The 24,535-nt window shown below is 29.0% G+C and overlaps 1 pseudogene; it reads right to left on the reverse strand.

The window, feature by feature from the left end:
• Nucleotides 1–1,053: 1,053 nt before the first annotated feature.
• Nucleotides 1,054–23,970, reverse strand: LOC142332810 (pancreatic triacylglycerol lipase-like; annotated as a pseudogene).
• Nucleotides 23,971–24,535: the final 565 nt, after the last annotated feature.

Consider the following 24,535-nt stretch of genomic DNA (forward strand, 5'->3'; position numbering starts at 1 on the left):
TGCGCTGTTGTTACTCTGTAACCTGGTATATATAAATAAATAAATAAAGCTATTCTGATCGACATGTAATGTACATTATATAGATCGTGTCTGGATAGTTATAACAAAGCTACATTGCTTTGTTCATTTCTTATTAACCCCTAGAATATACCGAATCATTTTTGTGATCACTTATATAACTATCCAGACACGAGATATATAATGTACATTACATGTCTATCAAAAAAGACTTTATTTATTTATTTATCAGAATAACTTTATTTATTTATATCAAAGCAATGTCGGTTTGTTCAAAAAGTGGAATTACAATTAGTCTTTATCGATATTAAACTTATTATCCATACATTGTTCCAGATTTTCATATTCGTTTTCTTGTGTTCATCATATTCTTCATTAGTTGAATGCAGCTGGGGGTTCAGCATTAGTGTGGTGTGTTTAATTATGATTGATTAATTTTTTATTACCTATGTTTTGGATTATAACTTGAAAGGAGATCTTTAAGTTTATACATTAGAGAATTACTGTAGCATTTCGCCATGAACTTGTTGAGGTGTGCGATACTGGTTAAAAGCATCATCATCTTGAAAAAGTAAAGCAGTCCATCCATATATATATCAAAACACTCCATTGATTCATGTCTTCTTTTTTTAATTGACCCTCCAAAATTGTCCTGTGTTGTAACCGTTTGAACTATATGAAACATTTTCAAGTAGAATTGCAGTTATGCACAAACTGTAATTAAATGAACAGTCATTATTTATTTACATTCTTCCAACGTTTAAAGATGTTACACGTTATCTCAAACTGTAACAAAATGGTGCTTGTAACAATATGCTGAATTGTTTAACAGCAAAAAAGAATAATTACAAAACAATATCTTTATTGAAAAAATAAAAACTGTACATAATAAATTACTATTAAAATAACAATAAAATACTATTTAATACAGTATTTTACACATTACTGAACTAATAATGACAAAGAGATGATTGTAATGAATAAAACAAATCGTGAAATATTATATGCGGACTATATGAAAAATAACAACTATTTACATAATTACACTTTGTATGTAAATAAATAAATATAAATTAATTTAAGATGATGCATTTAGATTTTCTCAGATCTCATTTTTAGGCATATCATTACAATTGTGTAAGTTTACAGGCACTGAAGAATACACTGGTTCTACATAATTATAAGTACATAAACGAATCCTAAAAAGAAAAAAAAAATGTTAGAAATGTCAGCAACCCATTTGTCAAAAAAAAATGAAATAGTAATTTATTAGAAACAATATTTTACGATACACCTATACTATTAGTAAAATTTCATATGAATGTAAATGAATATAAAATGGTCTGATAAAAAAATCAAATGAGAATACTATTGCATTAAGAGATTACGGTTTGGTTAGATTTGAATCAAAGTTAATTCGTTGATCTTTTACTCAAGATTTCTGTGTTTTAGTGACAGCAATTTGTGTGATATTTAAATAACTGCATTATTTATATCAGGTGATCATTTGGGCTAAAGGTTTTAGACAAATTAACTTTGGTTGAAATCTTAGGAAATGTAGCAAATCCTCAGAGCTAAATTCGTAAAATATCCTGTGAAACGGGTTTCTTATGGTTCTGTTTTCACTACATTAAAATTGAATAAATTTTTTCCATATAAAATTCAATTGACAGACGGATTGAATTCTATGATAAAATGATTCACATAATAGATGTCAATCCAGAGTTTACAAAAAATAATTGTTTTTCTGATTGATTTCATCTTCATTCTAAATGGCTTTGTTGATAAACATAACTGCTGATACTGGAGCGATGTAAATACTCATGATTTTAATGCTGAAAAAATAAATTTGTCGGCCGGGATTTACAATAACATAATCAATCGGTCCAGTGTTTAACAATGGGAATTTGACAGGTGGAAAAGTATTTGCAGTTGCTGGATGAAGTTATTCACCTATTAGTCCGTGCCTTAGAAATTAGTTCGACGACAATGGAAACATGTTACTTAACGAAGACATGCTTCACTTTCAGCAAGATGGAGCACCTACTCTCTGCTCACTTCCAGTTTGACAATGGTTGGACCGAATGTTTCCTGGGTACTGGATAGGTAGAAGAGGAACAGTCGACTGGCCAGCAAGATTTGCTGATCTTATACTACTGGACTTGCTTTTTGTGGGGGTTATTTACAATCAATAATTTATAAAGAGATTTATGCAACATACAAGAGTTCAAAAATAAAATTATAAGAACATACAGAGGTGTACTTTTATTTTATTAGGTAAGAAAAAATGTTTCATTTATTATTTCTTAAGGTTGCTATTATTAAAAGCCTCCATAACAAAATTAACTAATGAATAATTTAAGCTTTACTTTAGGTATCACAAGCATCATCTCGTTTAAAAAAAGTTTTCAACCCTTGAAAATTTATAAAATATTTACAGGTGAAATTTTGTGTTTGTAATTCAAAATAATTTTCACAGTTTTAATCCACAGATGATTATTTCAAATGATTTAAGTAATATCATGTAACTTTACATTTATTTTTGTTGGACTGAAATTTAAAAAAAAGTACTACCCAAAATGGTTTTTCGCACCTACTGTGCGAAAGGGTGGGCGGATTTTAACTTTCTTTTCACTAATATTAATTTTTTTTTTTCGGTTGTCAATTAATATAATTTAAATGTTACCATTGCCATTTAAGATTTTTGAGTTTGGTAGGTGTAGCGAAGAGGGTGGGTCCACCCCTTTGAAAATAATTCTAAAAGGGTACCCCCCCCCCCCTGAGAATGGTATACATGTCTGAAAACAAAAATATGATGGAACTGTTGTTGTTGAATAATAAATGTGGTAACTTTTCAAATGATCATCAGTATAAGATTTACAGGACTATAATAATTTTTTAAAAATGTCACTAGATTAATAATAATAATGTGAAATTAAAATTGTAAATATTAAAAAAAATTGTGTCTAATTAGTTGGCTAACAGAAGCCTCTGCGACTTCTTAATATCAAAGCGAGAATGTAAAAAAAAAAAAATCATCCAAATGCGTATAATTTGCCTAACTCTGTATTGCTATATTGAAAGTCAGGATGGTGTAAAAGAATCATTTATGATTTATAAAGTGAAGTAAGACCTGATTTTTATATTTTACACTAATAATGTTATTTTTCTTCTTCCCCATAAAAAAATTATAAAAGTTTTATTGAATCACATGTCTCTCAATATATGTAAGTTTTAATTTTAATTCAACTTAATAGTTCAAAATGCAAAGTATCACTAATGAAGGCATTTAAAAAAAAAAATTATTTTAAAAATACTTTAAACTTTTAATAACATTATTTTTTTCAACCATTGAGATCTGGTTATTTACAGCAAGATATAACAAAATTAGGACAAACAACATGATGCAAACAGATTTTTGGGATTCCAGAATGTAAACTAAGCCAGTTTCCTCCCGCTAGAGGCAATGTAGACAGAACTGTTAAATAAGTAAGCAAACAAAATATGTCTGCAATGTGTTTTTATTATTTATATTGTTGTGCAATATAATCTTCAAAAAAATATTTCATGACTGTTGATCAACTTTTCATGAAAAGTTGCTTGTACTCGAATGAAATTTTTTTTAAAATTTAACTTTATCCACTAAGCATCTCAACCGATAGTTTGGTTTCTTATATAATTACCAGACAGAAAGAGAGTTGTCTTAGTACAGTTTCAAACTTGCACAAAGCGTCATTATCCTTTTGAATACCAATAAATAAACATCTCCTATTATTATCTTACTGGCTCAATAAACAAGCAATAAAGAGTAGAGAAAGGGGATGGCTCAATCCTCCTTAAATGTAGTCTACAAAGTGAAAGTTTAAAAATTTGCCTAGCACCCAATTTTTTTTTGTTAAGACTTACCTTTGACGTGGTTCATCAATGGTATCCACATGAACTTCGTGCAGGTGTATTAATGTTTTTCCAAACCTCCAAGTTAATATATTCATGGTCATTCTGTGCTCCCATTTTAAAACTGCTGTTTTTATTCTACCAACATTAATGCCAGCAACAACTTGACGATGTTTACTACCAGGTACAAAATGCTGTTCTCTAAAAGACATAAAAAAGTATACGTTAATTATAAATAGGTAGGACTAATTATACATTACTTTTAATAAAATATTATTTGTGCATCACAAATAAATTCTTTGAAGGGTTTATCTTGTGAGCCAGCCGTTTGAAGCAAAAAAATTTCAATTTTGTGTCTCATTAAAGTTTGTTTTTTGTGTTATTCTTGAGATTGTTAATGTTTAAAGAAAACTGGTATAAATTATGGAAAATTACAAATAAAAAGTTGTACTCTGTTTCCCGCTACAGAAAGCTCTTTCTGTATCCTAATCCCCTAATAACCAAAATATTTTCTACCATGTGGTTTGTGCCTACATTTTTTAGTATGATGAACAAAACAATCTGAAATTTTGTCTATATAATTTTAATGAGTTTTAAGTTTCAATTACTATGTCTCTTAACCTTTTCAGACCAATTTAGCCTTGGAACTGTTTATGTACAGCGTCAGTTTTAATTACAAAATCATTTTATATGGCATCTAAGTCTGTTATTTTGTTTTATATTCACAAAGGAATCAGTTTTATTACACAATTTGAACTATGTTTATACGATGTAAAATGGTTTATTTAGAGTAGAAAGAATATGACCATTTTTTCTCAGAAATGTGCTTGTGTGTATGATGATTATGGATTTATTTATTATTTACAAAAATAGCTTATCTTACTAGCAACATATTGATGTATTGAAACACATAATAAATTATGATAAACGGCACACAAAAAAAATGGGATTTGTGGTCATAAATACGTCACTTTTACTTGAGATCTATAAATATCTTTTCTGAATTCTCCATCTTCTTGACCATGTTTAAGAGTAAAAAAATACCCAATGAGGAACTTCAAGGCCTTCCTGACAGTCAGCCCACCCAAAATTTCTTAGGAGTTAATAAAATATAAGTTGAAATGAATTGCTTTTCTTTTAGATATCTACAGCCATTTTAAGATAAGTCTCAAGTTTCCTTTCCTTGAGATAAACCTTTACTCATCCATAGAATTATATTGTATGCAAGATTATCCAATTTTTTGTGTAAACCATTACATCACAACCCAAAGGAAGATATAAACATATTTTACACAACATTAAAATCAGACATACCTAAATAAATTGATGAATCTTGTGTCTCCACTAACGCCTTTTAATTCTATTGCAAATAATCCTATTTCACCACCATACTCAATACTTTCAGTTAAATTTGAAATTATAACTGTCACCCTCTAAAGAGCACCTAAAAGAAAAAAGAAAAGTTCCAGCTTAATAGATTTCACTTTAATTTTGTTTTGGTCCAGGTCAGACTTCAATGCATGACATTTTTTGTGTTTATGTCCACTTCAGTCATTCTGCAATCAAGTTTTAGCACGATTTAACAGCTGAATACTTATCCTGATGGCAAACTATTACAGGCTGCTGACATATTTTGTTTAGAAATATTTTCTGAATGTCTGGAATTATATTAGTGTAACACCATTTGTGCAGATTCCATTCACCAATAAAGAAACATTTGATACTCTGTTAGACAGATTAGAAGTCCGAGTTACTATTAGGTTGATTAGAAGCCTGGGATCTGCTTGGACATTAATCGGCTGAAGGATGGCATGTTCACATTTCAAGGCCTGGTCAGATCAGATATTATCAATTTAACTATTTTTACTCTTTAGTGATGGAGCTATATGCGAAAGGGTGACTGCACTGAAGTCCCTTCTAAGAGCAGACCAGACTGAAGGTAAGTTTATATTAGATTTAGTGTGTTGGAACTGCAATCCAAGAAAATGAAGGCCTCATTCCCAAAAACAGACCAGACCGGAGATTTAGTTTATTTTAATTAAAGTCAATAATGATGACATTTGTGGAAAGGTCTACCTGATTTGTTTCTTTTGTTTATTAATTTTATAATTTAATAAATCAATGGAAATCAGGGCAGTTGTAGGCCAAAATTGCTACTGTTGCGAGGAACAGTTGATTAAGGCCTCAGTGTTATTTAAAACTCAAATTCAGTCTTGCTTGTGTTAAATTGTACCGTTTGATTAATAACTAGTCTTCTTCGGTAATTAGGGCAAGATGCGGGGTTTGTGCTTCCGTGAACTCAACAATTGTGAAGGCTACAAAGAGCAAGCAAAGGCGAGTTAAAATCATTAATGGAAACATCTTCCGAGGTATTTGCATTGGTGGCATCCTGACAGAGGCCTACACAAAGATTTTGATAAATAGTAAAGTGTCTGAGGGTTAATAAAGCTCATCAGGGCAGAGAACGGGGGGATGGTGTGGCAATCGGAATCATCACAAATCAGGTGTCTTCCCCCTATGGAGTCAGAATTAAGTAGAAAGATATTTTAAATACAAATATTTTTACAAAACTTCCAAATCTCATTATTTTGTCATTACTTAATTTCAAGCTTGTATACTATTATGAAATAAAACTCAAATAAATTAAATTTTTCAAATTATAAAAGTTAAGATTTTTTAGTCATCGGTAAATTATGACTATAAATCCATCAGTTAGGTGTTTTAGTGTTAAGCTACCGTAACCAGAATAGCACACTGAATTCACCGTATCTCGTTGAAAGAAATGTTTGTCATAACAACTTTGTTACTGATCTATTTTCTTCAAATTTAATCTTATCTTATAAATAGAGTTTAAATTATTAATAATTTTATATGATTAATAAATTTACTATATTTTATTCTTCACACTTATTGTAATCAATAGGTAATACAACTTTTACAGATAAACTGAATGATAAATACATCCATTTCCATGTAATCTGGATGAAATACTATATTTAAATAGAAAGATCTAAACATTCCATGCACCACTTCATTGTTCATATGACTATAAAATAACTATATATGTAGTTCCCAATAAACCTGTTGATTACACATAGATTTGGTTGATTTGCATCTATACCTCCTTTTCTCCTCTGTTTATGTTCAAAAATTAGAAATAAAATAGTAAGCTGTTTGACATAAATATCAATGCACTGAATAAAAATAAAACTAATAAGATCTTGATGAAATACAAATCTTTAGATCAGTGTGTTCTAGTACCTTTAGTGCACGTCACCAGACCTCTCCTTCATTCCTTTATATCTCATGTATGTTACCTTTGGTAACTATGAGTAATATCTACTTTAAAGCTAAAAACTATGTGCTTTTTCATACACCCACAAATTTAACAAAATAAAATGTTTGTGAAGAGCTGTGCTCTGAAATATATAAAATATATCCATTGGTAGAAATAAAAATAGATTAAATTACAGTATTTTTTTTAAATGAAAAGTACATAAAATGTTATTTCATTAATAACTTCTGATATTTTCCATATATATATATATATTTTTATTATTATTATTGAATTATTATTTATTGTACAAATTTTTTTGCAGAGGTTAATTTTAAATAAATCAATATATTTAAATTAAAAAAAAAAAAGGAGATGAAGTCGGATTGGAACCAATGAAAATAACTACCACTATGATATATCATTGAAAAGCTCTCAATGAGAGCTTATTACTGTGATTAAGAAAAAGTCCAAAATCCAGATTTTTTTAATTTTGGACACTTTTGGTCCAGTCGATTGCAATCAAAAGGGGAGGTGCATAACTAGATGTTACAACAATCCTAAATCCAAAATTTCAACATCCTACAGCTAATCATTTTTGAGTTATACGAGATACACTCGTGTAGATTTCTAAATGGATTCAGGGATGGTCAACATGAATATTTCTGTTGAAATCTGAAAACCAACATTTTTTGCAATCACAATACTTCCTTTACTTTGTACAAGGAAATAAAAATTAATATATATTTTATACATACAGAATATCATGAAATTCTCCCAGGACTTTCATAACCTATTCTACTCATGAAAAAAATGGTAAAAGTTCATATAAACATATGTCCTACTTAAACTTACGGCAGAAAGGTGCTTCTGATTGAGTTATGGTAAAAGGTTTTACCATACTACTTGAATATGGAGCATCTACTATACCGAGGCCAGCCTTTTGACGTTGTACTGTATGAAAAGAGTTCATTCCAAGGTGAGCACAAACTCTGTTATCATCCTGTAATAAAAAATGTAGTAGTTAATAAATAAAATTACATCATCCATATAAGTAATTAATAAAAAAAATATTATTCAATGAATTCTAATATCTGACTTTAAAACAAATTATGTAGAATCAAGTTTATGGAATGAATATAGAATAATAAAATTTCTAATCATAGCAAAAGAAGACAGCAGTTATGCTACAATCTATCACTATTTTTCAGGACAGAGTTAAAACATCAATTTATAATCTACTCCTTATATTATTGATGCAGTAATAAAATTTAAACTTAGTTTTCACTAACTTGGTGACTTCAGTTTAGTAAATTATTAATTTACTGAAAATTTGTAGCTTGTTTCTTTTATAATCAATTATTTTAATTTAGAATTATCCTTGATATGATAGTATAATCGTTTTCTAAATATACTTTGAGTTCTGTAATTGCTGTTAATAATTTAAGGTTAATAATTTCTACCTTTGAAACAAAATTACTTTTACAATTAAATCATTCAGATCATTTAATAATCAATGAAAAAATATATATATATATATTAAACAGAAATTCTGGTTTTAATTCAACCAATTGACTTTTTGTTTTAAAGGTCAACATGCAATTTGCTTTTAAAACGTTATTCAAAAAATATACAGTTAAAATCTAATGTATTTATAAACATTGTTCTGAAAGCTGCTTAAAAGTTAGCCATCATTTTTACATTGGTTGTCTTATTCCTAAATTGACAAATTTGTCAACTTCACAGAAGAAGAAAGAATAGTTTAACATTTATTTCAGTTTCAAATATGCCATTAAATCGCATTTACAACATCCACATAACAGTGTTTTCTTTATTTTTGTATAAACTAAAATTTTGTAAGAGTATGTTATAGATTAATTTTTTTAATTAACAATTATTTTATATGTTCTCGGTATTTATATCATAAAACTTATATCTTGTCTTCTCAAGAAATTACAATGGTGTCCCAAAAAATAATGCACAGTTCATCAGGATTCAAAGAAAATTTATTTGTACATCAGATCAAGTTTACAGCCCTTTAATATAATTTCTCCCATGTGTGATGCATGCTCACCAATGGTTTGGCAGCTTTTGGATTCCTGTAGAAGACGATCTTTGTTGAGGTGCCTAATTCTCTGGAAATGGCAACCGATAATTCTTTCCCACTGCTAAAATAAATTGTTCTTTCAGCTTTGGAAATTGATTTAAGTTTAGCAAACTCAAATCAGGATGTATGGTAGATGATAAAGTGTTTCCCAAGGATAGTCAATGAAAATATCGACAGAACTTGCAAATATGTAGGTCCACATAGTCGTACAAAATTGACACACCATTGTTGATCTTTTCTAGACGCTGTTTTCAAACTTTTGGTCCCAAAACCTTCTGAATGAAGTTTCTGTAGTAATAACAATCACACTAACACAATTTATTACTTTGTCTGTATCAATTATCACCCTCTTCATTGCAAAAATCATCATCTGCTACACTTTTGACTGCATGCAATGACATTTCTTTGGTTTCAGAGAGTATAGATTCTTCCAAACACTGCTTTGCGACTTCAGTTCAGATTAAAAATCATGTAAGCATCTTTCATCAATAGCAGTTATTCTATTCAAGAATTGCTCACCTTTTGTGTTACATGTACGCAGTTTTTGTGTAATTTTAAGACATATCACTTTTTGCCACTCATTCCGTTAGAACGTACCTATCATTTTGTGATCTCTTCTGTTAAAATGTGGTGTACTGTAGATTTAGGTATTCCAGTTTGATTTTCGACTGCGCTCACTGTCATGTGAAAGTCTTTGTCGATCACCATGGCAACAATAATGATGTTTATATTCTCTTTAGCAGTAGTGATCAACCAGAGAATGGCTGATCTGCTATATTACTTCTGCTCTCCCTAAACATTTTCTGTAATGTTGCAATCTACAATACTATCACCACACATTTTCCCAATTTATCAATTATTGGCACATTATTGCCTCTTAAAGTTTTTAATTTTGATATCTGTGCGTTGCTCGAATTTTGTTATACGACCTGAGTTCATTTCTGCCTCGTCTTCGTACTGCACTGACATTCTTATGCACTTAATATAACCCAAACAACTTATATGGTGTACTTCATGACAGTTCAGGCTACATACTTCTGTAAGCGGACCCATGTCTTCGTTTTTGCATGCACGCACACAGTCCGTTACTTTTGATTCAACCCTCAAACTTATTAATCACATATTTTTTTTATTTTACATATAAACTATCAAATTTTACAGTTGTAATGCACTAATTTGAAATAAAATATTTTTGTTTTTAAAAAAAAAATCTTAATTAAGCAAAATATCTAAAAGCAAAAGTTAAATACTAACCGTACAACTCATGTCTATGTGTTCGAACATGTAATCTTTGTGTTATTTCTAATTATTTAATTAGTTTGTTATACTTCTTCTTCTAAACTGTTACTTTTTATCTTAAGATCATATTTTCTAGTTAGCTGAAATTTAATCTTTAAGTCAATTTGAACACTTAATATAACAATTTAAGAATATATAAATAATATTCATAAAATGTTTCACAAACTTAACACGAACATTCAATGTACAACATGAACATTCAATCACACCATTACTATGATGCGATGAATTAGCTACTCAATATATCATGATGCAAGATTCGCACACTATGTTTGTGAACTTTCCTTCATGAGTACAAAATTTTTTTCAGTTAATTTAGCAATTATCATTCATTAATTTAAAAAAAGTACAAGTTTTTACTTTTATTCTACAAACACTTTAAAAAAACACGCATTTTACAGTGTTTTGTCAACATTATTCATTTGCTGTATGTTATATCGTTTATTGATTAAATTATTATTTCTTAATTTTTTTTTTACATTATTTTCTCCACTCTACTGATAATGACTTAACAATCAAAATGGTCAACTATTTTTCAATTTTAAATACATTTGTTTTTATTCAGCTTTTAGTGTTTTCTGGTTTTATTTTAGGTTTGCTTCAAAATAAACAGAAACTCTCAAGAATAATGCAGAATATAATATTAAGTGTAAACATGAAATGGAATTGTTTTTGTCACATATTTTTTTTATGAAAATCTTTAAAGAAATTCTTTTGATGAAAATTCTTTTGCAACTTTTAGTTATACTTTAATGTTGAATTTGATCACTAATAGCAATATAAAAGATATTTTGATACAAATCAATGAAAACTTCTAATTTGTTTTTCTCAAATGTAGTTTCGTACTCGTTCTACAAAGATGCCTCAATAGGTTTTTGGGTTTATTTATTCACCTCACTATTGCCAAAGAATCTGAACATATAACAGCACGTGATGAACAGTCACCTATCTCGATTACTTATCTGTTATTTCTGATGCTAAGTCAATGATAATCATTATCACTACATTAGGCATTAGTTGCATGTTAATATTGGAAGTAACATGGCTTCCGCCATCGCATTATTTTCTAATACAAAACAAATATTGATTAGTCAGATGGTAATCAAACAATTCGTTTAAGTAAACAAATATCTAGAAATAACTTGAATTTATGAATAAAATACTTACATCACAATCAAAACATTCACCAGCAATAAAATTTTTCCACGAATCACACTCAACAGCTAAAAATTGGCATTGTGTATTGACAGATTCAGTAAAATATTCAAGGCTACGAACATGATCGCAACCCAAAAATTTTCTAATTCCTGAAACAAATGAATATCTAATAAAATTTTAATGAATTAGTATGCCTTAACAAGTAAAATAAAATTTATTATTCCTTCTTCATTAATCTATACTAAAAAAGCCGGCAAAGAATTACATAAGTTGCCTGGCTAACTTGAAAATTATAACTTCACCAGCTAAGCCAGTCATTCTTTTTTTTTCACATTTTTATGTAAAAATATTTATTTCTAATTTTATGATACATAGTTAAATAAATAAATACAAAAAAAAAAGATTATTTCTATACTAATGGAGGATTTAATGAAAGATGAATATTGTTTTTACTCTTGTTCTTTTCCAAAGATATAAAAGAACAGTAAGTGAATACAGAATGACTTTTGTTGATATGTCAATCAGTTGTTCCCTATCCTTGACACCTATTTGTATCAACTCTTGCAGTAATTCATCTAAGGATTTTCCCAGATTTATCATTTCTTCAAAATTATTAAGTTTTAATTATAAATTATTATTAATTAATTATGTAAAGTATATTTTTTAAAATTATTTTAAAATTGAAAAAATATTTTTTGTTACGACAGACCATTGGAGTGGGATGGGCAAAAAAATGTTAGTGGTTTGAAGGCCATTTTATATTGAAAATACACATGCAAGAACAAACCATTAACTTCTTTTCAGAATCAAGATACAGCTAAAAAAAGAAAAATATATAATCAGTTTTTTTGGAGGGGTAAATATTAAATAAAAATATTTGATAATTTGTGATCTTGATAAAAAATCGTCAACTTTTGTACGGAAACGTTTTTGCTAAAGTGACCCACTACAGATTTTAAATGTTATTTTAGCAGTAACTGTCTAGTGTGTTTGAAGAAAATTGTTCAGTGGGATCAAAATTATAAGACTAAATACAGGCCAACATACACACATACATAAGCACAAACATCCTTAGAACAAAAATGCATTTTTTGGACTTGGAAGCATCAAAATAAAAAGATTTTTGCAGATTATTTACAATTTATTTAAATCTATTTTTGTTGTTAAATTTCTTTTTTATCTCCTTAAGGCACAAAACTTTAAAAAAAGACTAATTTTTTTTAGATTTTTTTTTTACCATTATATTTTTTCTTGTTATAGCTATAGCAGCATATTACTTAAGCCAGAAGAGAAAAAATACATATTCCCTTACAATCTACCAAATTTTTATCGTTAATTGTTGTTTATTATAAAATTTTTAAATATTTATTTGTTTAATAACAATGGTTACCGATGAGTGATAATGAATTTTGCAGCATGTGAAAAATGTCATGCCTGACTGGGATTCACACCCAAGACCTACCGATGAAAGGGTGATATGCTATCACTTCGCCATGGAGGTTGGTGTGGATAATATATCTCTAGTTGCTCTATTTCATGAATTTTAACATTTACTTCTAATGGTAGATTATTTTTTATAAATTGCTCCAGCTACATTAGATATTTTTGTATAATCTCATTTACTTTAATAATGTTTACTTTAACCCTAGAAGATGTAATCTTTTATTTCTGTAATAAGCTACCTTACGCATTTTCTATAAAAATGTTCTTTTATTTTTTTAAAAACTGCAGGATGATTTCATATTATTTTGTTCACACATAAAACAGAATTTTTTTAATGTTTTTTAGCACATAAGTACGACTGAAAAGAAGTAAAATAAACAGAAATAAAACAACATGATAATCAATACTCATGAAGACTTGTAATACTATAGCACTGATAATTATTGACCCAAAAGAAGGAGAGAACATAAGCTCTCAATCGGTATTATAACAACTGAATGCAAATGATCCACGTGATCAAAACATGGATTATTGTTAAGTGACAACCAGAAATATTTAATATTTTTCTGAGTTCTGTTTTATAAAAAAAATTTAAAAGAATATCTGCAGACCAGCTGTTCTGAAATAATAGAATCCATGCTGTTCGATTAATCTTCTGCATTTCCTCTGTTGATTATTTTGAATCCATGTAATAGGATTCAAAATAATCAACCGGGTTGTTGATAAGGACGGAATGAATGGATAACTATAATAAAAAAAAGGAAAAAAGATTTAGGATATAGAACATCATAAAACTGAAAAGGAAACAAATTTATAAGTGAAGAAGAAAAAAAATAGAATGGACCCAAGAAAGAGAAATTTCCACAATAGCAATGAAGAAATTTGCCGTGGATAGAGACATGAGGTTAGTTTCCTGGCAAAAAAAAAAAAAAAAATGGCAAACAAGGAGAAAAGGAAGATCTAAAAATTACCTTTAATAAAACTATTTTTTTCCTGCTGAATATAATTCATCATTCCTTTATCACATCCAGGTTGATTTTCTCCACCGTTTGGATAAAAATCTAGATGTCCGATCGGTTCATCCATACCTAATCCTAAAAAAAATTTTTTTTTAATTTAGTAATGTATATTTAAGAAATATTTTTCTGGTTAGCAAAACTATAAAAGATATGTTTATTAAAGGTTGTATTTGGTGATTTGCTGTAGAAGAATTTTATATTGAAATTTATAGTAGAATAATAAAACGTAAAGAAAACATTGAAATGCAAATAAACCTTTTTTGTATCTTGACTTTACTAGACAATTGTATTGTTTTCATTTACTCCTATTAAATTTGTTTAATTTGAGCCATCCAAATGGCATAACATAAATAAAGTGACATCTACTAGTCTGACTTAACAAAAATTATACGCATAATATAAAGTGAAATAATATAATATAAACATAATATAAAATTATACTTAAATAAAAGATGTTTTCCACTTAAAACACAAAGCACTAAAAGTAGCATGACAACACATTTATAAAAACATTATGAGTTCTGAAAAATGATAAACTAAATCCCTTACAAACAGATGGTTCAGCAAAACCTGGAGCTTCTCAGGGGAGTACCATTTTGAAAATTAAGGGGTGTAAAGTAAGATTAAATAATAATGGCCAAAGACATGTTCAATGAACTGATTCCTACAGATCACAAAAGTAAATAAGGAGTGCCGAGTGAAGTTCATTGCGTGCTCTTTTGGTAAATTATAAACTAAGAAATTTATTACATCAGTTAATTACTTTATACAGAATCATAAACAATTTTAATAATTAATAAATAAAACATTATAATCTATACTATTATATAAAGAGGAGGAGGGTTTTTGTTTGTTTGGGGAAACAAAAAAACTACTTGAATAATTGCAATCAAATTTTTAATCATGTTTTTTGGCTTAACTAAGAAGATTTTTAGATATATTTCATCTCAAAAAATCAAACTAGTCTGATATTCAAATACTAAAAAAATAATACAATTAAATTTACATTAAATAAAATATTAATATAAATAAACATTTATTTAATGTAAATATTTATTTACATTAAATAAATATTATCCCTGCTAAAAATCCTGAGAAATTTAGGGCTTCACCCAAAACTAGTCAAAATCATCGGACTAACACTAACGGATACCAAATCCAAGGTTAAATTCAGGGGAGAAATATCTGATCCATTCGACATCAAAACAGGACTGAGACAAGGAGATGGACTGTCACCGTTTTTATTCAACTGTGCCCTTGAATTTATAATACGGGATTGGAAAAAATTAAATAAAGACAACGTTAAAATATGAAAAGGTATCTCAGTAAATTGCCTAGGCTTTGCGGACGATTTAGAACTATCCCAATTTGCGGACTATCCCAAAATATAGAAGAGGCCAAATACCAACTGTCAACACTGGAAGAGATTGCAGGAAAAATTGGTCTAAAAATTTCATACAAAAAAACCAAAATTATGGTGAGAGATCCACTATGCATAAGCAAAGTAAAAATAAACAATAATGACATAGAACTAGTAGAAAACTTTCAATATTTGGGGGAAAACATCACACACAACCTCCAAGAAAATCCAAACTGGAATGAAAGAATAAATAAACTCGTCAAAGCCACAATAAAAACACAAAATATCTATAACAAAAAATGCATGTCCATAAACACAAAAATAAGACATTATAACTCAGTTATTCGACCAGAAATACTTTACGGATGCGAAACCATATTTGGACCGTACCAGACAAGGTTTACCGACAAACTGGAAAAGATTGAAAGGCAGATTCTACGACGATGCATCAGGAAAAACATTAAAAAAGACGGGATTTGGAGAATTATTCCAAACGAAGAGATTTACAAAACGATCATCCCGATAACTAATAAATTTAGAAAGAAGAAAATTTCCTTTCTAGGACACATTTTCAGAACGGAAGAGACCAGACTTATCAGATGGATAATCGAACTTTTCTGGAACAAGAAAAGCAGACCGAACTGGTTATATGAAGTACAGAAAGACATGGAGGAATTAAGACATACCCCATGAAAACCTAAAAACGAAAACCGGAAACTATGAGAAATTAAAAAATAAAGAAACAAGATTCCTATCAAAACCCAAGAAAACAATAAGCCGGGTATACTCTGAACAAGAAAGGGCAAGAAGATCTGAAACCCTTAGAAATTACTAGCAAAAAAGAAAAGCTGAAAAACAACAAATCAGCAAGAAAAGAAAGAAGTTGCCAAAGTGATCCATTATGGTCTTAAAAGCAAAAAAAAAAAAATGTTAAAAAATTTGTGTTTAATTATAATGGGCCTCCCATGGGGGCTGCGTGTGAGGCTAGAGTAATGAAGTATGCGAGCATCTCGTGCGAGGCTAGACCAATCATCACCATCAACTGGAACAAACAGGGTGTCCCTGGGCGCTGCTTTGGGAGGTACAATGGGATGCTTTTATAATATCACTGCAAACAATCATCCCATTTTTAGAATTGAAACGGCATATTTGTTAGTAGATTGAAGACTAACTTTTGTGTGCATCAGTTACACTCTCAATCTAACAGATCATGGTTATTCAGAAAAGAGTGTTACATAGTCTTATATGTATACATATTTAAACAAAATCAACTATATAACTTGTTTTATTCTAAATTAAGATTTTTCTTAACATTTTAAACTTTTTCTTCTACCTCTTAGAAATGACACTGACTAAATGTAATCTAATTCTCTCATAAGGTCACCCAAGTGTTCATTTTCAAGACTGTTCTATATTTTGTTTTTAAAGAATTCATAGCAGAAAATCCACGTTTGCAGTCTGTGCTGGGTGCTTGAAAAATTCCCATAATGTTATATAGAAAGGAAAGGTTCAGAGTTAGTTTGAACAACGGTTAATGTATCGCTAAAAGTCTTGAACAATCCTAGTTAGTTTTCTCAAGAATTGTAAATTTCAATTCTTAATATTTGTTCCGTATTTGATCTATATCAAGTTTTTATTTGCCATAAACTCAGAATATTTTGGAAAGCTGTAGTATATTTTGCTTTCAAAAATCAAAATAATTTCCTGATTTATAATAATTTCATTATCAAATGCTTGCCGAACTTTTAATTCTTCGTCTGGAAATCTGCTCTCTAAGTGAACATACACGTTCATAAATCGAATTATAGCTGATGTGTCAGTATCATTTGAAATTCCAGTAATATTTTGTGTCCCAAATATTGATTTCTCAGTTATTTAACTGTAATTTTTACATACTGATAAGCATCAATAACTGTTAAATCACTTTTTTGTAGATATTTGCATAAGGATGTAAGCTCATCTAATATATCTTTCAGAGCAAATATTGCTACCTGATATTGTGAATTAATCAGAATTTTTTCACAATATTTACAAATGGGGTCATTGCATTTTGCTATCTGACTTATACTATACTCAATTATTGTATCATAATTTTTTACAAAAGCACCAACTGCAAAATACCTGGATGACCATTTAATAGTTTAAATGATATAACATCATGTTCTAACGCTTGAGCAATTCTTCAAAATTTTTTTAGGTAAAACATTGTGTACACAGTTGTAATCAAATTTTTTATTCCCGCATAACAGATACTTTTTCCATGCATCATCTAATCCTAAATCTTCCCTATGCACTATAGTGTTCAGTTAAACATGACATTTCTCTTTTGATAATAGCTACTACTGCATTTTTCTTCCCGAGCATAACACTGGCTCCATCATTCATAAACATTACCGTTTTTTGTGTGATGAACTGCTGATAACTGAACAGAATGTTTTTATTGTGAATAGTAGTTATACACTCTCGTATGAAAGTCATGGTGTATGCTACTCCATAGTCTCAAATAAATATGTCATTCAGTATACCTGACATATTTAAAATAGCCAATTGTATATGAGCAGGAAATAAGTTTCTCTGTGCAATTTATTGTAAATACCTCTAAAATTATTGTGCAGCTTTGAGGGAACTATGATCATGAGTACTATTGTAACACTAGAAACTATGAAACCCACACTAAGGAGGAAATGTCCTGGTTCTCTCTCAAAATGTATTCTTCTAGACAATAATTCCTGGCACCCATACCACTCAAAAGTCACAGGAGGCTATTCAAAAGTTAGTTCACTGGTGGTGTTACATCCACCGGTCCCAATCGTTACAATTATCCCAATAACTGTTAACAATGAACAGATCAAGAATAGCTCGGACAACAAGGTGAATAATTATTTACTATTGGAATAAGAAAGTTCACAAAAAGATGGTACAAGTGCCTAAAGGTAGCCAGTATTATGTTGAAAAGTAGCATTACTTTCATTGCCGTTGAATAAATATTAATTTTTTAGTAAGTTGTCTCTTTTAATTATAGAATGACCCTCATATAATATAAAAACAGTATTCCAGCAAAAATATTTTAATAATATATAACCAAAAAAATCTTTACCTCCTTCAATAAATGGTGTAGCATCAGTATGAATTATATCAACAAAATTAGCATCTGTTGGATCCAAACGAACTATGGGATCAGTTTTACTAAAATGAGGTTCAGCTGGGTCTAAACCTGTAAAAAGTATATTACTCAATAATAATTACAGTAAAAATAACACAATATAAAAATTCAAGGTAATCTATGATATAAATTTCAATAAACTACCAAATTATAATTAAGCTGATATAAAACAGCTAAAGTTATGAAAATTTTGTAAATATTCCAATAATCCATGGATAAACAAGATAAACAATAATAATAATAATTTAATCCGCAGGGTTCATATGCAATGTAATAGTTTAATTAAATACAGAAATTAATGTTATAAAAACCATAACTAAAAATAATTTAATTAATAAAACAAATTTACTAACTATAAATAAAAAAGAAATATGTGTATTTATAAATATTCAAATTCAATCTGCGAGTAACTAAACATATTTTTTTTTTGTATAAAAATAAATATATCATTGCATTTAGACCTAAAGAAAAACCATTAATAAATTCTGTAATTGTTTTCATCATAAGTTGATGAATTTAACCTAACTGGTATTTATATAATTATTATTAATCTTTATTGGTAAAATCATCAGATCATATAAAAAGAGATTTATAGAGTACTATGTAAAGCTAATAATAAATTTTCTAAGTGCAACAGAGCTCCTAATAAATGGTAAGTAAGCATAACATTACAGGCATTACAGGTAAACAAGTGTGAAAATAAAAGATATCAGTAGTATTAAATTGGAAAATAAGGAAATGCTGAGACTGTTTAAAAAAACTGACTTAAATCTAAAACTAAATGGCTATTTATAATGTTAATCATTATCAATAGAAAACAAGGAAATATTACACATAAAATAACAATAATAATTAATTATAAATAAATGAAAAATTGATAAAAAAAATAATAATTATAAATTTATAATAATGAACACTACAAAATTAATATTTTGGTGAACCAGTTTTCTCATTCCATTAATGAAGAATGCTGGCAGTCTTTCCTTGATCCACGACCATCTCACTGCGCTCTTTAGCTTCATCATCCGTGATGAAATCAATACCCTTAATATTCCTCTTTAATTGCTGAAAGATGAAAATTCAACTGGGAATCAAATCTGGAAAGTATGAAGGGTTTGAAATAGGTTCAAATTTCAATTTTCTGCCGAGAGCCTCGGCAGTTGCTTTCATTGAGATGTGACCTAGTATTATTGTGTTGCAAAATTTCCAGCTATATGGATTTTCGAACAGAATACATATATAAGGCATTTTAAGATCTGTATGTGTTGCACAAAATTTACAGTCCACCAGTTTCCAGCCTCATATATTGAGATTTATTCTCAATATTCTTCACTTTACCAACTTCTGATTCAAAACATGCTAATGTGATTAACACATTAGCATAATATCTTCTTTCTTTCCTGAACCGAGGTTGATGGGTCTGCAGTTCCTTCCTCCCTAGAGCCAATCTCTTGACTTCCTTGTATGATCTTCCTACCTTTACTTCATCTATCTCCCTCTTCCTTTGCAACCTTCTATATTTCCCTCCAGAAAAGTGGTGAACCAGCTTGAGTGACATAGTAGATGACTGACCATACTATTCCTCCTCTTCACTATTGATCTTAGCAATGTCCTCTTTCCCCTACTCAGAATAGTACTTCTTCATTCACTGCATTCTCTTTCCAAGGTAGCTTCAACATCCTTCTCCAGCACTACATCTCGAAGGCCTCAAACCTCTTCCTTCCTGTTGTCCTTATAGTCCAAGTCTCTGAGGTATAAATAGCACTGATGGAAATGTATGCCAAGGCATTTGCATCGGTGGCATCCTGACAGAGGCCAAACTGGTAACTGTTTGTTATCAGGTTTAATGGGTCTAAAAGACAACCTCCGGTAATGTCCATCAGGGCTAGGAATGGAGGAGATGTCAGTAGGCTTTTCTTGTTGAAAAATTCTTCTTTTGCTGGTACTATTCTACTTTTCATGTCAGATGTACTTCTGCCATCCATTGTATACAGTTCCCTAAATAGCGATACCCGACCCTTTTCTTTCCCTTATCTTGAGCACTTCATGATTTTGGTTTGTTGTTTATTTATCTTCATACCATATTTATCCTATCATATGATGGATTGCATCTTATAGTTCATCTTCACTACACCCCAGTAATCAATGTCATCTGCAAAATGGATTGTTTTAAAGTATTCTACATTCACTCCTATATCATTCTTGCTGGTTTCTGAAATTCTTTTATTGCAAATTCTACGTATAGATTGAACGGTAGAGGTGATAAGCCCCAGCCTTGTCTCACACCTTTGGAAATCTTTGCTTGCAACCTGTGTTGGCCTATGAGAATCTTCTGATTCTTGTATAGTTGCAAAATTATTCTTTGGTTCCTAAAGTCCGTTCTTGCATCTCTAAGCAATTTGAACATGATGTTCTAGTCCACATTATCAAAAACCTTTTCAATGTCAATAAAATCTATAATAATTTTTGTAAAGTCCAAGTGTTTCTTCTAATATTATCCTAAGGATTGGTACAGCCTTTTCTGTTCCTCGATTTCTCCTAAAACCAAACTGATCCTCCTACAAGGTTTCATCTATCTTATATTTCATAGATGGCAAATAACTCTTGCTAGTATTTCTGAGGTCAGTGATATGAGGCTCACAGTCCTGTGGCTTTCACATTTCTATATAGTGTTGCTTTTGGGTATACATATCATGTGTGTTGTTTTAAAATTTAGATCCTTGGCCACAAATCCTACGGCCTTTAAAATTTCTCCAGTGATATCATCTTTTCCTGGAGCTTTATTATCTTTTAACTCTTTTAGTGCTAAGTTGAATTCTTAGTATTGTTGATCTGATCTCCTCTGCCTGAAGATCAGTCTCATTTCGCAAAATATCTTTGTCCAGTTTGTTACTCAATTACAGACAGTTTCTCTATGTACTTTTGTCAATGTTTTTTTAATTTTTCTCAGACCATAATATAACAAATAATTATTATATTGATTTATATCACTTACCTGTAATACGGCCAAGTTTTCGATTAAACTTTGTCTGAAGAATATTACCAACATAACCAGCCAAATGAGCACCTAAACTGTGACCAATCACATGACAGAATTCTGGCTGCACTCCAACTTTAGTCTATATAAAAAAAAATAAAAATGGATTTTTATAAAGACTATTTTTATAAAGATTTATTGTTTATTTATTAATAATTATCATGCAGTATTTAATGCATCACATTACTGTAAGCATCATGCTTAAACCAATAATGTTTCTTCAAATAAACTTTCTTAAATTTAATTTAAATGATTTAAATTAATTAAACAGAATTTAGAAAACAAAACTAATTATCAGTTCTGTTAATGTTACCTCTGCATACTGAAAATCCTTGAAAGAATATTGAAAATAAAGAATGAGAGAAATTTGAAAACTGTTGAAGGAAGAACAGTATAAATCCTGGAGGTAAGGTTTCATTAGATTACTGCCATGAGATACATGATTAATGAGAGTTAGGAATTTGGGAAATAGTTAATTACATCCTTCATAGACAATAAAAAACCCTGTGATAGCCACCCATAAAGTATATTCTGCATTAAGGAAAAGAGGAAGTACATTCAGTTAACAGATAAAGTTCATAGGGTAAATATTTATTTTAAATAACTGTTTTTTAATCAGTTTTTAACTGTAATTAATTTAGTGTAAAAATACCATTACCATCTGCTAGTTTCCATGTTCAGTTAGCCCTTAATTCAAAATAATTAAATTTGTACGTGAATTTTAACTATCAAAGAATCTTTCATTCTTTAACTATAACTGAACAGTGTAATCCATTTTTTGATCACTCACAAATTTTTTTTGAAAATTAAAAATATATTAACATTGTGTTAATATTACACATAACTATGTATTAATTTAAATATTTTCTTAATAATGAAACATTTAAAAAAAACTTAATTTCACTTTTTATCTTACAAAATTAATAAAGTTGTGGTACATGACAGGTAAATTTTAAAAATTTGTAAAAAATGTAAACGAATTATAAACAACATTATAAGCTTAGCGTGATTGATTCTAAAATAAATTTCTTCTCATCAAGATTGAAAATTAATTGGTAAATAACATCCTACATATGCAATTACATAGATTATAATCATTAATATATTAGGTAAACATACTGTCATATCTCTTTCCTATTAAAAAGAATATAATAAATAATCAATAACAGAAATTTTAAGCTTATTTTTCATGATTACTTAACTTAATTAGATATTTTGAGAGTCATATCAATCATTTCATATACAGATGGTGATGGTGTTGTTTACTGTAAACTATTTTTTTTTTTTTTTATGTTTTGTAAATATGCTTCCATTTCAATTTTAAAATGGATAAATATGCAAGTCCATCAAGTGAAATTCTTCAGTTTTTAAAAACTGGAGATTTATTAGACACTGATAGACTATTTTAGCTGAGATGTACTATTTATTACACAATCAATTAAAACCGATCCCAATTTGGTGAAGTAACCTATTTCATGTGTTGTTCACAATCTCAATAAAACTTTAAATTTCTTTTAACTGAAGAAATATAGATCAGAATTCTATTTTAAATGCATCTAATTTATATTAAAATGTTCTCTATAAAAATTCAACTGTGCACTTGATTTTTTAAACACACTTACATAAATATACTGGTAAAATTTTTGAAATGTTTAGACAATGATCCCATTTAAATTTATAAAACTTCTGTAAAATCTTGCAGTACAGTATATGGCACTTTACATCAGCTATCATTTAATAGTTGCTATCAGTTAATAGTATCTAAGGTTGTTGCACAGTAATTTCTTTCATTTTTTAATGTAAAAGATTAGTTTTTAATAACTACAATTAAGCTCTACTACATCTATTAATTAGTTCATTATAACTTTATTACAACCTACTAAATATTCAAATAAGATAAATATATAATTATATAAAACTTACACTCATTGTATTAATTAAAAGTGCTGTTATTGTTCCGACTAACCGAATATTAGCAACTGCTTGTGTGTACGGAGGACTGGACCCAAATCCCCAATCAACAGTTATAACATTGACATCATTATTTGCTAATAATTCTGCTGTAAGTTTCTGAAACATTAAAAAAAATGAGTAAAACAGTAAGGTCATCAACAGTCGATTAATCTTTTGTTCCCTACTCATACATACATATCCTGACAATCCCCATAGAGGAATTATCAACTTACAATTGCAGTCATCACACCACCACCTCTGTTATTAGCCCTGATGGGCTAATAACGTCTTTTTGAAATTTCAAGTTTAAAGAGCTGAAATGGATTTTTGAATTTTGTTCGAACAAATTTCTAGATATTCTGAAACCCGACCTTTAAAGCAGGGAAAAAATGATTGTAAAATTTCCCCATTTTCGTCTATACTAAACGAAGTATTTAACGAAAAACATTTTTTAGGTTTGAAGTACAATAACTATGTTGAATGACCAATACTCCTAAATGCGTACATTCTATGATCAAAATGTATAGCATATTTTATAATGAGAAAGTTGATTTAATAAGTCCATGAAAAAAATTTCATTTTTTTATTAACAAAAAACTTATGAATTTGTAAAAATTAAAAACAACTGTTTTTAAAAGAATAAATTTAGACCATTGAAAAATTAAAACATTTCTAATTTACTTTTATAAAATATTCACTGTAGTTTATATCTAATAATTTATTACACGACTGCCCAAAAAGGAGTGTAATATATTTAGGGTGTGTGTATATATGTCAGATTATTGGTAGAAGGAAGTTTAAAGAAAAACA

Source organism: Lycorma delicatula, chromosome 12 (genome assembly GCF_047948215.1).
Source record: "Lycorma delicatula isolate Av1 chromosome 12, ASM4794821v1, whole genome shotgun sequence".
Lineage (NCBI taxonomy): Eukaryota > Metazoa > Arthropoda > Insecta > Hemiptera > Fulgoridae > Lycorma > Lycorma delicatula.